The following is a 17,086-nucleotide window of genomic DNA, read 5'->3' as shown; positions in this document are numbered from 1 at the left end:
GAGACTGGAGAGGGGTCCACACCTTCAGGGAGTACCCAGCCTTCCACGGCTACTCCCGATCCGAGCCCTACTCCCACTACTACTACCACTCCTACTCCTACTCCACCTCCCACTGAACATACTGAGCCAGTTTTACCGGCTACTTTTAGACTACCTCCTCCTTTTGTGGCGCCCGCGGTCCTGGACCAAGGGGGCGCCGTTTACGGTTTGTTGCGTGAGATTGCGGAGCGTCAGGCTCGTATGGAGAGGGACTTAGCTTTGACCTTACACCCTCTGTACGAGTACCACTTGCGGCGACACAGACCGATCCCGGAGGGTTGGCCACACCCTTCTTTCTTCCGGTACCCAGTTGAGGGGTATCCGGCGTCAGAGGAGGAGGAGGAGGACGAGGACCCAGAGGTGGCAGTGGAGAGAGCTCGCGCTGAGGAGCGGAGGAGGAGAGAGGAGGAGGAGGACCTGGAGTACAGGGCGGAGGTTGGCCGTGAGAGCGATGGCACGCGACGACGACGAGTAGTATTTGGTCTACTCACTTCCCGATTTTACGGCTTGGTTTGGGGAAGTTCGTATTTTGTATGTATCTTTTACTCTTTTATTTTATCTCCTTTATTGTATTGTTTTTATTTTGCTGGTTGTATATTCCCGTTCCCCTGTATATATCTGCTGGTGTATGCTGGAGGACAATGAGGGCGTTGTCCGTTTTGGTTTGGGGAGGGTATTGCATCCTTTTGAGTCTGCATCTGCATCTGTTTTTGCATTCACGTTTACTTTTCAGCTTGCATTGTCCTTTATTTTCCATCAAAAATCCAAAAAAAAAAATATAGAAAATTTCGAAAAAATTCAAAAAATTTCACGTTTATTTTTGCATATAGGTTGAGTCGGAACGATAGATTTCCATGATGATAATGCACTATAACTTGTCTTTTTGCTTGAGCCTTGCACTTCTGTTGATAGTATTTGCTTTGCCATATGCATAGTCTACGAGTTTCTGTTCAAATATAGCTGACTGTTTAGACTTGACCTGATAAATTGGCAACCTACTTAAAATTTCTGAGTTTTTAGAGCCATAACTGGTGACATTCATGACCAGTGTATTAGGAATTTTGAGTAGTACTCCTTGCATAGCATGTTCGTCTTTTTTGCACATTTATGACATTCAATTTCGAGTCAAATGCACATATTCGGGTTTGTGGTTGGTGTCACATGCAGGGAGGGCCTTGCAAATTTCCCTTTCCTTATATTTTTCACCCATTTAGCTCCACATTAGCCAAATTTGCCTTTTTGACCCATTAGCTACATCCCAAACTAAGCCTGCCTAGTCAAGCTAGTTAGTATGTCTTTTGTGGTATGAGTTTTCGTCTGCAGTTTGGCCGTATCTCTTTTGTACAGAGTTGTTGGAAAATAAAGGAAGGGAGTATGAAAAAGAAAAAGAATTGAAAAAAAAAGAAAAAAAAAAGAACAGAAAGAAAAAAAAAAAAAAAAAAGCTGGAACGTGTGAACATACGAAGAAAAAGAGAAAAGAAAGTTTTAAAAAAAAAAAGAGTTGTTTTATTTGAGTTAGTCCTTTCAGACGGTATTAAAAAAGGGAACTTTATGACCGTCTGACTCCTCCGTTTTATCTCATATTTTTTAAGGAGATTGTGTTTGAGTCTAGTGAGTTGTGTGCCAAATGAAGGGCACTTGTACTTAGTTTTTCAGACAGTTGAGATTCGGATGTTTCATTATGGTCCTGTTAGGAACTAGCTTGACACTTTTACCTCCACATTTCCATAACATGTTTTGCCTTTTCTCACCTGAACCTCACTATTCCCAAACAATTTGTAAGCCCTCGGCTGTGACGGACATTATTGGTTGGAATTTGTGCATTAGTACTTGAATTGTCTTTCATTTTTGTTGCATGCATGCTATGTAGGTCGATTAGGTGAGTGACTTGTCTTTTCTTCTCTCTTCTACATATAACATTCACCCTTTGCTTCATGAGAGAAGAGTGACCACGAGAGAGTCCGATTTTGTTGGTCTTGCAAGGTCGACAGGTTGGCTATATTTACGAAAACTTATAATTCGTTTTGCGTATTGTCTGGTTAGCTTTAACTGTTAATTTTTGTTGCATTAAATTGGTTCAAGTAGACAAGTTAAGCTAGCTCTGAGTTATTTTTCCGTTCCATTAGTGTATAGTTTTGAGTTTACTCGAGGACGAGTAAAGGTTCGGTTTGGGGAGATTTGATACGTGCCTAATGTATAGTCTTTTTAGCCTATTTCAGCACGTATTTCTATGCATAGTTATACTGTTTTTATGGTATTTTGCCCCGAATTGGCTACTTTGGTGCATTTCGCCTTTTTGTAGGAATGATCGCGAAAGTAGTGGAATCGTACCATTTTTCGTCCTTTTTGCATGCATTTAGAGGAGACGGGATTGTTCCAGAGTGAGATACTGCATTTGGAAGCGTCATGGCACGCATTACGAGGCATTCAGGCGAGGATGTGAGCTGAAATGAAGTCAAGTTACTCGATCGAGCAGTTTTTCCACTCGATCGAGTGGTTTCTACGTCCTAGAACTGGTCGATCGAGTACTTTGTACTCGACCCTTAGCTTGCAGAAAGAGCAGTTACTCGATCGAGTAACTTTCTACTCGATCGAGTAGAATTGGCTGAAGACTTGGTCGATCGAGTGGTTTTAATCCACTTGATCGAGTGGTTTCGTTGGTTTTGGGCTTTAAACAGCCCGTGAGTTATTTATTTCGCTAAACTTATTTTGTTTGCTATTTAAGCACGCTTTACTAGGTTAATTAGGATGTCTTTTCATCTATCAAACTTCCTACTGTAAACTTTGCTACGTACTTTTCATCATTCACTGTAAATTTGTTTTGGGATTATTATTGCTCGGATTCGATCGTTCTTTACGCCGGAATCGCATTGATTGTAATTCCTTCTCTTCCTTTAATAATAATTAACCTTTTGTTGCTTTAATTATTTGTTTTTCTTATTATTCCTTTTGCCCTAATTTCTCTTTATGCGATTTATTGGTTATTTCATTATGTTTACTGCTGGAAAATTGTTTGTTGTTAGTTTAATTAGCGATATGAGTAGCTAAACCCCTTTCATGTTGGGATTAGGGGATCTGTGGTAGAAATGTGACGATGTAGTGAATGAATTAGACGAATTAATTGTGAGACCCTGTCACCATAGCAATTTAATTGTATTTATTCGACTTAGTTGAGTGCACGCTTCTATGTCACCCTTTAATCTGGCTAAAATTAATCCTGGATCGAAAGATTGGACTAAATAGGCCTGCTATGAATAGTAGACTACCCTAATGAGGATGAAAGTTAAGTTAGTGGTAATTTAGGATAGAAAGTGGACCGAAAGGACCTTTCAACATCCGTCTCACATTAGTTCGTCTGAATCATTTACAGCTGTGTCATTAGACTACCGTAGTGAACCGAAATCCCGACATGTCCCTCTCTTCTTGATAGTTCAAACCGATTTTCCTACTCTTATTGCTCTTACTTTTATTTCATTTTTCCTTTAATCTCGTAGTTTAGAAATCAATTCAACAAAACCCCCCAATTGTTACTTTATGACTAGAATTAGACAGCTGATAATTACATTACCTCCCTGTGGATTCGATACTCGACTGCCTCTACTACATTTTAGTTGAGACCGTTAGGTTTTATCTTTGATAGGGTTGCGATAGCCGTGTCAATTATATTACTAAACAATATCACAATTTTTTTTTTTGGTGTAGTATAAGCTGTGATATTGTTTAATATAACGTGTGATATTGTATCATAGACTCACGGACTCAAAATGATAGGGTGGACTCATGCGATCCTAATTATATATATATGTTTATATATATATATATATATACATATATATATATATACATATATATATATATACATATATATATATATATATATATATATATATATATATATAGGCGGGATCTCGTGAGTTTGGTTCTTATGGTGAGTTGTGAATTTGTGTGCATACAAATCTCAGCCCTTGGATGAATGGAAAACAGATGGCTGAGATTAAAATCTAATAATTCCCATCCTCTGCCAATTCGAGACCTCCGTGCTCCATACTCGCACGCCTCCATAATTCATTCCCTGCATCTCAATCGACACACCAGCAGCAGCCGCTCCTCGATCTCTTCAATCTACATCCTTCACGAGCAGCCACCATCGCCGTTCAATCACCGTCGACCCCACTTCACGCAAAACACCGTGGCGAGCCGTCCTGCATCAGCACTTAACTCGGAATCGAAACTGAGTGCGAAATCAGCCATCTGTTTTCCAAACATACTAAAGAAAGTGTCTTCCACTGGCTACTTTTCTTTATCTCTCAAATTCCCCCAAATTTCACCCCTCAAATCCACAATTTGTTTTTACAATTCTCATTTATTTTATTAATTTCTCAAACTAATTACTTAATTGAATTCAACAAAGGCGTAGAGCATTTCCACCGGTTGAAGTCCATCTACATCGTGCCTGCTCCTGATGCACTAGACAGCTGATTTCAATAGTGCCGAGCTCAATTGTGGGTCTGAAATTATTGATGCGGTTGTGTAGATTGGTGGCCTGATATGGTGATTTTTGTGACCATTGGTATCAGGTTTCGATGCCGCAATCAAATAATGGAGACTCGAATTGTGTTCATTTCTGGGTTGCCTGCTTGTTTTAGATTGGTGACAAAGAAGTTGGGCTCGGTTTCGGTGCGAGACGAGATGAAGCTATGGTGGCAGCAGGTCTCGGCTTTCATGGTGGTTGAAACTGGGTTGCGGGTGAGTAGGTTGATGCCTTGAAAGAAACCTTACATCAAACTTACTAAGCGATGAACATTTTGTCCCGTATTTCATTCTTTGAAATTTCTTATGTAAAGAGGACCACTTTTATTTGCAGCTAATACAAATTCCTGACACAATTATAATACATTAAGACGTCTTCAAAAGCTGTTGCACTACTGTTGGGTTTGTGCCTTGATTCTGTTAACCGCTGCCTTGAATAACTATGCGGGGGTCTCGTTGACCGGTCAGCGAGTCTGGGTCCAGGGGTTCGGGGTCTCGCTGACCACAACAGCTAAAGAGGGAATCTGGTTAAAAGGATTGGTCAGTGATTTGGGTCTACATCAGGAGCAAGCTATTGTATTCTGTGACAGTCTTAGTGCAATATGCTTGGCTAAAGATCAAGTCCATCATGAGAGGACTAAGCATATAGATGTGAGATATCACTTTCTGAGAAATGAGAAGAGGATTAAGGTGAACAAAGTGGGTACTGCGATAACCCAGTGACATGTTCACTAAGCCGATTCCGCATAGCAAGTTCCAACATTATTTGGACTTGCTAAATATCTGCAGTCTGTAATTGCCCTCTTGGGGGCAATATCTGAGGGGGAAGGGAGAAGAGCTTTCTGGTACATCTGGCATTTATGGGAATGCATCTGGTACATCTGTTTGTGAGAGAATTCAAGTCAAGGTGGAGATTTGTTGGGTTTGTGCCTTGATTCTGTTAACCGCCGCTTCAAATAACTATGCGGGGGTCTCGCTGACCGGTCAGCGAGTCTGGGTCCAGGGGTTCGGGGTCTCGCTGACCGCAGCAGCTAAAGAGGGAATCTGGTTAAAAGGATTGGTCAGTGATTTGGGTCTACATCAGGAGCAAGCTATTGTATTCTGTGACAGTCTTAGTGCAATATGCTTGGCTAAAGATCAAGTCCATCATGAGAGGACTAAGCATATAGATGTGAGATATCACTTTCTGAGAAATGAGAAGAGGATTAAGGTGAACAAAGTGAGTACTGCTGATAACCCAGCTGACATGTTCACTAAGCCAGTTCCGCATAGCAAGTTCCAACATTATTTGGACTTGCTAAATATCTGTAATCTGTAATTGCCCTCTTGGGGGCAATATCTGAGGGGGAAGGGAGAAGAGCTTTCTGGTACATCTGGTATTTATGGGAATGCATCTGGTACATCTGTCTGTTTGTGAGAGAATTCAAGTCAAGGTGGAGATTTGTTGGTTTTGTACCTTGATTCTGTTAACCGCCGCTTTAAATAACTATGCGGGGGTCTCGCTGACCGGTCAGCGAGTCTGGGTCCAGGGGTTCGGGGTCTCGCTGACCGCAGCAGCTAAAGAGGGAATCTGGTTAAAAGGATTGGTCAGTGACTTGGGTCTACATCAGGAGCAAGCTATTGTATTCTGTGTGATCTTAGTGCAATATGCTTGGCTAAAGATCAAGTCCATCATGAGAGGACTAAGCATATAGATGTGAGATATCACTTTCTGAGAAATGAGAAGAGGATTAAGGTGAACAAAGTGAGTACTGCGATAACCCAAATGACATGTTCACTAAGCCGATTCAGCATGTAGCAAGTTCCAACATTGTTTGGACTTGCTAAATATCTGTAATCTGCAATTGCCCTCTTGGGGGCAATATCTGAGGGGGAAGGGAGAAGAGCTTTCTGGTACATCTGGCATTTATGGGAATGCATCTGGTACATCTGTCCGTTTGTGAGAGAATTCAAGTCAAGGTGGAGATTTGTTGGGTTTGTGCCTTGATTCTGTTAACCGCCACTTCGAATAACTATGCGGGGGTCTCGCTGACCGGTCTGCGAGTCTGGGTCCAGAGGTTCGGTCTGTCTTGGGCCTTTATTAGGTCATTCTGTATTAGGTCTTAGAGAGTATGATATAAACTCTCTAAGCCTCTACCTAGCAGTTATGCTTATCATACCGTCTGAATCTGTAATCTGAAAATTCCTCACATATCAATAAAACTCTCTCCCTTCTGCCCTGTGGACGTAGCTAACACACCGTTAGTGAACCACGTAAATCTGTGCGTTTGTCTCTTTATTGTTTTTATCAGTTCTTTCTTGCTTCTGTTATAACAACTACTAATGGCAAGAGAGTAGTGACTAATTCGTGACATGCCGACCTCAACTCAAGAAGTACAGATCCATTATATTACATATTTGATCGTTATCAGAATATCGCCCACTACAAAAAAAAGATTTCGATGCGACGGACACATTACGACGGAAGCTTAACCCGTAGCAAATTTAAACCTGCGATGGACCACTGAACCTGCGACGGTCTTGCGACGGAATTTCCGTCGCAGAAAAATTTCCCAGACCGCCAAATTTTCTGACATGGCGGGAAGGGCTGCGACGGAATTCCGTCGCAATATTAAAATAATAATAAAGTTTGCGAGGGAAATTCCGTCGCTATATTAAAATAATATTTTCCTTGCGACGGAAAATCCGTCGCAGCCTTGTTTTAATGACAGTGTTTACAACTCATCAGGAAAAAATATTTTTTTAATGTTGCGGCGGAATTTCCGTCGCAGGCTTTTTTTATAGACGGGTTTTCACCCGTCTCCCCCTATCTCTCTTCAATTATTTTTACCCAATACTTTCAAAATCCCCAATAATTTCGACACCACTCCGATGGACCACCACCCCACCCGGCCACCACCCCACTCCCGCCGCCCTCTCTCCCCTTTCCCTTTCTCCTTTCCTTTTTTGTCTTTCCCCTTCCCCTTCCCCTTTCTCCTTTCCTTTTTTCTCTTTTCCCTCCCTCCTCCGCCTCCGTCCGCGCGTCGCCGTGTCTTTGACCACCTCCCCACTTCCTTGTCTCAATTAAGTCAAGGTTTGTTTACTTAATTTTCTTATTTTGATTAATTAGGGTTGTTTTATGGTTATTATTTTGATTAATTATGGTTAGTGTAGGATGCTTAGAATAATTTAGGATACTAATTTAGGATGCTTAGTTTAGGATAATTTAGGACGCTAATTTAGGATGCTTGATTAATTAGTGTAGGATGCTTAGAATAATTTGTTTAATTAAGTTTCGGATTGTTAAAATAATTTAGTTTAATTAAAATACAATTTAGGATATTTAATATTATTAGGGTAGTTTAGTTTAGTTAAAAGCCAATTTAGGATGTTTAAATCATTTTGAGAATGATTAGTTTAATTAAGTTTAGGATTGTTAAAATAATTTAGTTTAATTAAAATACAATTTAGAATGTTTAGGATTATCAAGGTAGTTTAGTTTAGCTAAAATCCAATTTAGGATGTTTTAACCATTTTTAGTATGCTTACTCTACTTTTGCTTAGTTTAGCCAAATTGTGTCATATGTATTTTTTTTACAAATATTAATTTATCCTATGGTTGTGTTGTTGTGAAATCATAATGTTTTGTATCTTTGATTGTTAATATATTTTTGACCTAGTACCCGTTCAAGGATTACACATTAGGTGTAATTCTTGAATAGTCCCCGTTTTGGGACTATCTTTGAATTTTTTATGCCATTTAGGTGGTAAATACTCATTTTTTTCTTGATTTTTATGAGACAATATTTGGTTGACTTTCCTTTAATGTTCTCCGAATACATATGTAGAGTGAGAATTCATTCTAAATAATGTATTTGGAGAACTGTAAGGAAGTCCTGCCGAATTTTTGTCTCATTACAATCAAGAAAAAAAAGGGTATTTACTAATGGTATGAAAGATTCAAAGATGGATTTAGGTTGGAGATATAAGGACCCCAATACGTAAAGTATTTTTTTGCAGGTTGTGGTTGTGGTTGTGGTTGTGGTGGTGGTGGTTGTTGTTGTTGTTGTTGTTGTTGTTGTTGTTGTTGTTGTTGTTGTTGTTGTTGTTGTTGTTGTTGTTGTTGTTGTTGTTGTTGTTGTATGAAAGATTCAAAGATGTGTTTATGAATGCTCTTACCATTTTGATTAATAATTTTTATTTACTAATATATATGTAGATTTGCAATGAAGAGATTAGAACGAAACAGGATGTATAAAAGGTTGGATTCCAATAAAAAATTATGGAAGGAATTCGTAATAGAGGTTGATAAATTCATTGATTATGTTAAGCAACAAGACGAATTCATTAGAATTAAAGAAATTAGGTGTCCATGTAGAAAGTGAAAAATAAAAAATATTTAGTTGAACAAGAATTACGAAAACACCTTGGTCTAAAGGGTTTTTGTGACAACTATTATGATTGGGTGTGTCACGGAGAGAAATTCCCCGTTGAGGAAGAGGAAATGGCAATGCCCTCTGACAATCCTTACAGGGATATGGTAGAGGATGCGTTGAGCGATAGCATTGATCAAATTAGAGAAGAAGCTCTTAATGCCGAGGTGGTTGATGAATCTCCAAATCCCAATATATTAGCCTTTTTTCAAATGTTAAAACGTGTCGAGCAACCTGTCTATGAGGGATGTCGACTCTCATTGCTATAGTCGGCTGCAAGGCTTGTCACTCTGAAATGTGAATTCAACTTAGCCCATAAATGTGTAGATGGTTTCACGTCACTCATGGGAGACCTTCTTCCTCAAAATCATATTTTGATGCGTAACTTCTATGAAACCAAAAATGTTCTCAAAGCTCTTCAACTTCCTCATGAAAAGATAGATGCATGTTTTAATGGATGTATGCTTTTTTGGATGGACGACGCTCTTCTTGACAAGTGTAGAAAATGTGGTAGAGCTAGGTACAAAAGTGCAAAGAATGCAAATGGCAAAAGGGTCCCCGAAAATTTCTTAAATTACCAATAGGGCCACGTTTGTAATGAATTTATGCCACAAAAAACCTCGCGGAACAAATCCGTTGGCATTATGAAAACCCCCGAGTTAGTGGGACAATGTCTCATCCAAGTGACAGTGAGGCTTGGAAACATTTTGATCATCTTCATCCTTCTTTTGCATTTGAGCCTCGGAATGTTAAACTTGGACTTTGCACCGATGGTTTCTCGGCTGTTGGGCCATTCGGGAAGTTGTATTCATGCTGGTTGGTGATGCTTACTCCTTACAATTTACCACCCTGGCTATAACACCCCTGCACACCAGAACGCCTTACCAAGGACCATCCCAATGTATGACGGTGTCACCATCTCGGTTTCCCGAGGAGGTAGATCAAATTAGACAATAAAAGAACAATGGTAAATATTAGCATATCCCATACAATACAACTCAATACAAACTCTCTTTATAACAAGGACACAACTACAACACTCATGACACTGTATCTCTAAACTGGTAGCGTGATGACTCGATCCCTCCAATCCTAGCGGCCACAATCAACAGTACCTGCTAAGCCAACTGCTCACCGTCCCCGAATGGATCACCGCAGATACCACAAAACAACACGGGGTCAGTACTGACTAATCAAATATAAGACAGGTCAACAATGTAAACAGCTGATCATTCTCAAACCCAGTCTCTCGATCTCGCACAGTAAACGACTACACCCCGAAGGGTGTAGCCCTGCCAGTTTACCCATCGCAACAGGTAATCCTCGCCGCCAGTGGGTGACCGCAGCCCATCCCACCTAGTCCAGCTCTTCAATGAGTGACAACAATCCATGTCCCTTAATGTTCGCATCCCCTCCCGTGGCAGGTTCCACGTAGGGCGAACTAGGGTGTGAAGCCACTCCCGCAAGTGACTCCACCACAATCATAACACACACAACATCACCGCTGTCACAACATCTCCACACCAGCACTGTCACAACAACTCCCATACTCCAATGATCAGCAGATAACAGCAATTACAATACAATCATGTCTTAATCAATTAACAGTAAACTGAGTAGGAAAACCCTACCTCGTCGCAAAGCATGTAAGACCTCCATACGCAGTCACGCACGACTCCAATAAGCATCCTAACAATGATAACCATCTCCTATTACACAACTATACTCAAAGAATCACTCAAAAGAACACAAGGCAGAGACTTACCTAACATTACACATCGGCGGTGACACAGACGACCACCACACACATCATCCTTCCCCGGCGAATCCCATCCTTCCCATGGTGGAGGTTTAGGCTAAATACATTAAAGTGTGAAGATATGGGGTGATAGGAGAGGGAGATAAGGTAGGGCTAGAGAAAGAGAAACTGTCGAGGAAATGAGAAATGAAATGAATCTCGCGAACTTGCGTTTATATTAATGTGTCGACAGCAGCCATACTCGGTCGAGTACGAGAGTACTCGACCGAGTAGGCTCTACTCGGTCGAGTATAGGTGATACTCGGCCAAGTAGCCTCAGCTAGGTCGAGTAAATAATCCTATAAACTCATGTTACAAGCCTGATCCCTCACCCATTCATCCCTAAGGTCTGTTTGGTCAATTAGATCGGTCAACAGCGTTCTTAAATATCCTGGGTATTACACTGGCTATGCATGAAAAGACAATTTATGTTCTTAACATTAATTATTCCTGGACCAAAGAGTCCCAAACAAAACCTTGACATCTATTTACAGCCTCTAATTCACGAGTTGAAGCAATTGTGGGACACGGGATTGTTTATATATGACGTGTCTAGGAAACAAAACTTCGACTTAAGTGCCGCACTCCTATGGACGATCAACGACTTTCCTGCTTATGGCATTTTATCTGGCTGGTCAACTGCTGGTGAGAATGCATGTCCATGTTGTACCAAAACAGAGACTAAATCGATTTGGCTTCAGCATAGCAGAAAATGGAGTTGGTTTGATTATCATAGACTAAATAACACTTATCATACTTTTCGCAAGGATAAGGTCTGCTTTTGAAAAGGAAGAATAGAGAATGATGTTGCTAGAACGAGGTTATCGGGCAAACAAGTGTGGGAATGTGTGAAAGATTTACCAAAAATTGTGGATGCATCTGATTATGAATTGACAACGGTTAAAGCGAAACGAATTGGGTGGTGGAAACAAAGTATTTTTTGGGAGCTTCCATATTGGAGCAGACTACTAATTCAACATAACCTTGATGTCATGCATATTGAGAAAAAAAATTCGAACAACTAATTCACACGGTGATGGATAGAAAAGACAAGACAACCTTGAACCCAAATGCACAAAAAGATATGTTACAACTTTGTTCAAGGTCGCGAAAGGTAGATTCGGTCGTTTTGAAAAAAGAGCAGAAGAAAGTGTTGTGTGATTAGATATGTAATTTAAAGTTTCCAGACTGCTATGCTTCAGATTTGAGAAGATGTGTCGATATGAATGAGTTGAAGCTACATGGATTGAAAAGCCACGACTGTCATGTGTTTATGGAGCGTTTACTGTTGGTTGCATTAAGGCACCTTCTCCCAAAAAATGAGTGGAATGCCATAACTGAGATTAGTCAATTTTTCAGAGACTTGTGAACTTCATCAGTACAACTTGAAAAAATAACAAGTCTCGAGAAAAATATTGCCGAGATAATATGCAAATTGGAATTAAATACTTCCACCTTCATTTTTTAACGCAATGGAACATCTGCCAGTTCATTTGCCATATGAAGTAAAAGTGGGTGGTCCTGTGCAATATAGGTGGATGTATCCTTTTGAGAGGTAATATCAATATCTTTTACGAAGCCTTTTAAGGTTATTACTTAATGTCACTCATTCTTAACCAATTTTTTTGTAGGTTCTTGAATCAATTGAAACAAAAAATTGGAAATAAAGCTCGTGTTCAAGGGTCATTATGCAACGTATATTTGCTTGAAGAAATAGTACTTTGAATAACATATAGACACGAAGGCAAAAGACCTTGACATAGGTCAGAAAAAGCCGAAGTATTCAACCTTGCCTGAGCTATTTCAAGATCATGAGGGCACTACTTCTGGAAAATGTCGTGAAAGATTTTTGGAAGATAATGAATATGAACGTGCACACCTCTATGTTTTATCTAATTGTGATTCTGATGAGTTGAAACGTATGGAAATGTAGGTGAAAATAATTTTAATTTTAAATGTTATTTCAAAAGTAAAACATGCAAAAATTAATTCAAAACATAATTCGGTATTTTTGAATAGGTTGTTTGAGGATTATATCTAAAGAGAATATCTTGAGGTTTCTATGGCCGAGGATATTTGGAACAAATTTGAAACAAAATTCCCTGACTGGTTTAGAGGTCAAGTAAGTAAATAATATATATTCTATAATGCTTATTTAAATTATATTATTATTTGGTCAATAATTGGTTCATTATCATTAATACTAGGTAAATAATTTAAAAGATCCAGTTTTAGTTGCCTTAGAAAATGGACCTTCAAGAAAAGTAAGAACATGGAAGCGTTATTCCATCAATGGTTACAAATTTCGAGCTTTCATAGATGGGAAAGATTTGGAAAAGTCGACAATTAACAATGGAGTGTGTGTGATTTCGACTGAAGAAGCTGACTACTATGGAACCCTAAATGAAGTTGTTAAGTTGTCTTATACTGGCGAGAAAAACCCTTACAACGTTATTTTATTCAAATGTAATTGGATAGATAACTCAGAAAGAGGAATGCAAGTACATAAGGAATATAAACTTGTGGATGTCAATCGGAGCAAAAAATTTCCAAAATATGACCCATTTGTATTCGCATATCAAGTGGAACAAGTTTGCTATGCTCCTTATCCAAATATCAAAAGAGATAAAGATCAGTGATCAGCAGTATTTAAAAGAAAGGCAAGATCACAAGTTGATGCTCCTACTGATGAATCTATCTTTCAAGAAGATGTTAATAATGGTGATACAACATCGGCAATAATTGAAATAGAAGATGAGAATGAAAATGTGGAGGACGAAGAAGAATAAATGCAAGGAGATGAAATGCAAGTACAGAATGATGATATGCAAGAGGAGGAAGATGAGGAAGAGTTGGGGGAGGAGGCTTTGAAGAAGTATTTAGAAGAAGATGATGATGAGGATTTTTTAGATTCGCTTTTTAAAGGCAACGAAAACACTAATTTAAGTGATGATGATGATGATGATGATGATGATGATGATGATGATGATGATGATTATGGTGATGATGACTAGGATTTATATTAGTTGTAGATGTTTTGTACCTTTTCATTCAATCTTATTACTTTGTTGGTACTATTAGTTGTAGATGCCGTATGGCTTAATTTAATGAAATCTAGTTTGTTTTCATTCAATCTTACTTTTTATTCAATCTTATTTTTTTTACTTTGTTGCTATTATTTGATTACTTGACCGAGAGGGAGGGAGTACTATTTAATTTCTTACTTTGTTGCTATTATTTGATTATTTGATTTCTTACATTGCCAATTTCTTATTTTGTTGCTATTATTTGATTATTTGATTTCTTACTTTGCCAATTTCTTACTTTGTTGCTATTATTTGATTTTTTAATTATTTTGTTGCTACTAATTGATTTCTAACAATGTTTGAAGAATTTAGTTGTTTTGTATGGCGGCGAGGGGACGAAGAAGAGGTAGTGGTAGTAATGTAGGAAACCGAGGAAATGAAAACGAGAATGAAGAAATACCAAAGACAAGTCATCAACAAAGAACAACAAAATGAGCCAATTGAGAAAATTCATCTCGATTCTCTTGAGCAAGATGGCGTTTGGTAAGTATGTCATTTTTTCGTAATTAATTATTTTTATAACGATATATATATATATATATATATATATATATATATATATATATATATATATATATATATTATATTGTTATTTTTTTCAGGTTCAGTGATGCATCCGTTGTGAACTTGATATCGAACAATATTGGATGCAACTACAAAGAACATGCTCCTAATTGGAAATTGGCGTCATCTATTATAAAGAAGGATTGGTGGAATTGGTTTGAGGTATTAGCAATTGTCATTTAATTTAATATTAGGTATTTTATTCATTTATTTTATATTTATTTACAATGAAGTTTATTTTCTAACTTTATTGTTTATTGAACAGTGGCGTGTTAGTTATGATCCCCGCGACAAGGCAAGGGTTAAGAAGGCTTGGGAAGATGCCATGAAGACCCGTTTACGGCAAATGATTTATCGAGCTTATCATAAGGAAGAGCATGAAAAGCCGGATTGGATTAGTGTTGAGTTGCACCGTAATTTGAAGAATAGACCACTTGATGAACCTACTTTTACGAAAAAATCGGAAAAGTATTCGGCTAACCGTAAGTCGGGATGTGACGAGAAGGGGAAGGCGTTGGGTACTCACCTAATGGGTCAAAAAAACACATTGCAATATATGGACTGAATGGTAATTTCTTCACTTGCTTTTTTTAATTTATTACCTTTTTTTTCTTTAACTTTATTTAAAGTTAGTAATTATATTTAACAAGTATCAAAATTGTAGGTTGATAAAGATGGGAAAAGAGAAATTCCGTCCGCTTTGCACTTGTTGGAGAAGACAAAGAAGCATAGCACAAAATGATGGTTATCCAAAAAAGGCAGTCAACTCTTCGTAAGTTACTATAATTATTTAATTTAACTCTTTCGTTTTTTAATGATATAGGGTAAGATCCTCTCAAAGAAAACTGAGCTTCAGAGTCAAGGGGTCGAGAACATCGATGATAATGAGATTTATATTGAAGAACATAGAGGATTTGATAAGAAAGGTAGAGTACTTGGCGTGGGAAATGCAGCACCACACATTTGGACTTACCACCGCCGCTCGACTGGTAACGTCTTTTCTACTCCTCATACTCCGGGTTTTGTTGGTTGAGTCTCAAAAGAGAATGCCCGACTTAAGCAAGTCGAGGCCGAACAATCTCAAAGGATTGCGGCAATAGAGGAGTTTTGAGCCAACAAGGTTTTGCTACTCAAAATTGTAACCCCGGAGGTGTATTTCAAGCTAGAAATGACTTTGATGATGATGGTGGCGACAATGCTAGGCCTACTTCTACTCCCGTGTATTGATTAGTAGTTATTAGTTGGTTTATGGACTTGTTTAGCTTTCTTTGTTGAACACTTATTTAGTTTAAGTTTGTTGTGTACTAAAATTATGTAAACCTTTTATTTTAACTTAATGCGAAAACGTTGTTTGGAAATCTCATCTTGAACGAGTTGTGAATTTGTCAAATGCTGGAATTTTCTGTATCTTTACAGAAAACCGTATGTAATTGCTTTCTAAGCAATTGGGGGAGCTGGAAACGCTATAAACCTCCTGGAAAATTTTTCCCTACAACGGAATTCCGTCGCAGATATTGACTAGTGGCTTGACTGAGGAGGACACGTTGGCTGGATGACTAGTGACCTGCGACGGATTTTCCGTCGCAAATCTTGATTTTCCTGTTGACTTTGCAGCCACGTGGATGCATGAACAATGCCTTGCGACGGATTTTCCGTCGCAAATTTTGATATTGACCTTTGTGACTACGTGGCCTGCATGAATAGTGAAGTGCGACGAAAATTCCGTCGCATGGCCAATTTTTGCGACGGTGTTGTGCGACGCATTAATCCGTCGCAGGATTTCATTTGCAACGGAATTTCCGTCGCAGAAGAAAATTTTGCAACGAAAAAACGCGACGGGCTAACTCCGTCGCAAATGCTATATTTGCGACGGGATTTCGTTATTTGCGACGGATTTATCCGTCGGTATGGAAGCTTTTCTTTGTAGTGGTCGTACAATTCTACTCTGAACCTGCATTTACGAGAGAATACAGAGATGATACCATGTAGGCAAGTGTCTCAATCATATCATGTCATATAGATGACATTCCTAATGATCGACAAAATGCTACGACAAAGTTGTGCATATATTAGGCACTTTAACACCAAACATCACGAATCCTCAAAATGGTGGTCTGTTTCATCATAGATTTCCTCCTGCATCAATAAGAAGTCAGAATTAAGTTAGGGGGAGATCTATGAACAAAAGAATAAGAGGAGCCTAAGTTTGAACCCTTGATAGTTGACCCACGGTTTGGATCTTTTGTCACTAAACCGTTGAGATCAGTGGGTCAACCGGTCTAGTGCTAATGTATGTGCTTACATGTGGCAAAAAAGAGAGTAAAAAAATCAAAGTAGTAAAAAAAATCAATGTTACACCGGAATAACATCACAATAATACCAGAATAACAATAACAGCAAAATATCAGCACACTAACATGTGGTAAAAACAAAGTAAAAAAAATCAAAGTAGTAAAAAAATAAGTGACACCAGAATAACATCACAATAACAGTAGAATAACAGCATAATAACACGTGGTAAAAAAAAACAAAAACAATCAAAGTCGAAAAAAAATCTAAGTGGCACCGGAATAAGATCACAATAACACCATAATAAAAGCACAATAACATGCGGTAAAAATAAGAGTAAAAAAATCAAAGTAGTAAAAAAAAATCAA

The sequence above is a fragment of the Silene latifolia genome, chromosome Y (genome assembly GCF_048544455.1).
Source record: "Silene latifolia isolate original U9 population chromosome Y, ASM4854445v1, whole genome shotgun sequence".
NCBI classification, from domain to species: Eukaryota; Viridiplantae; Streptophyta; class Magnoliopsida; order Caryophyllales; family Caryophyllaceae; genus Silene; species Silene latifolia.
Note: the sequence above shows the minus strand (reverse complement) of the source record.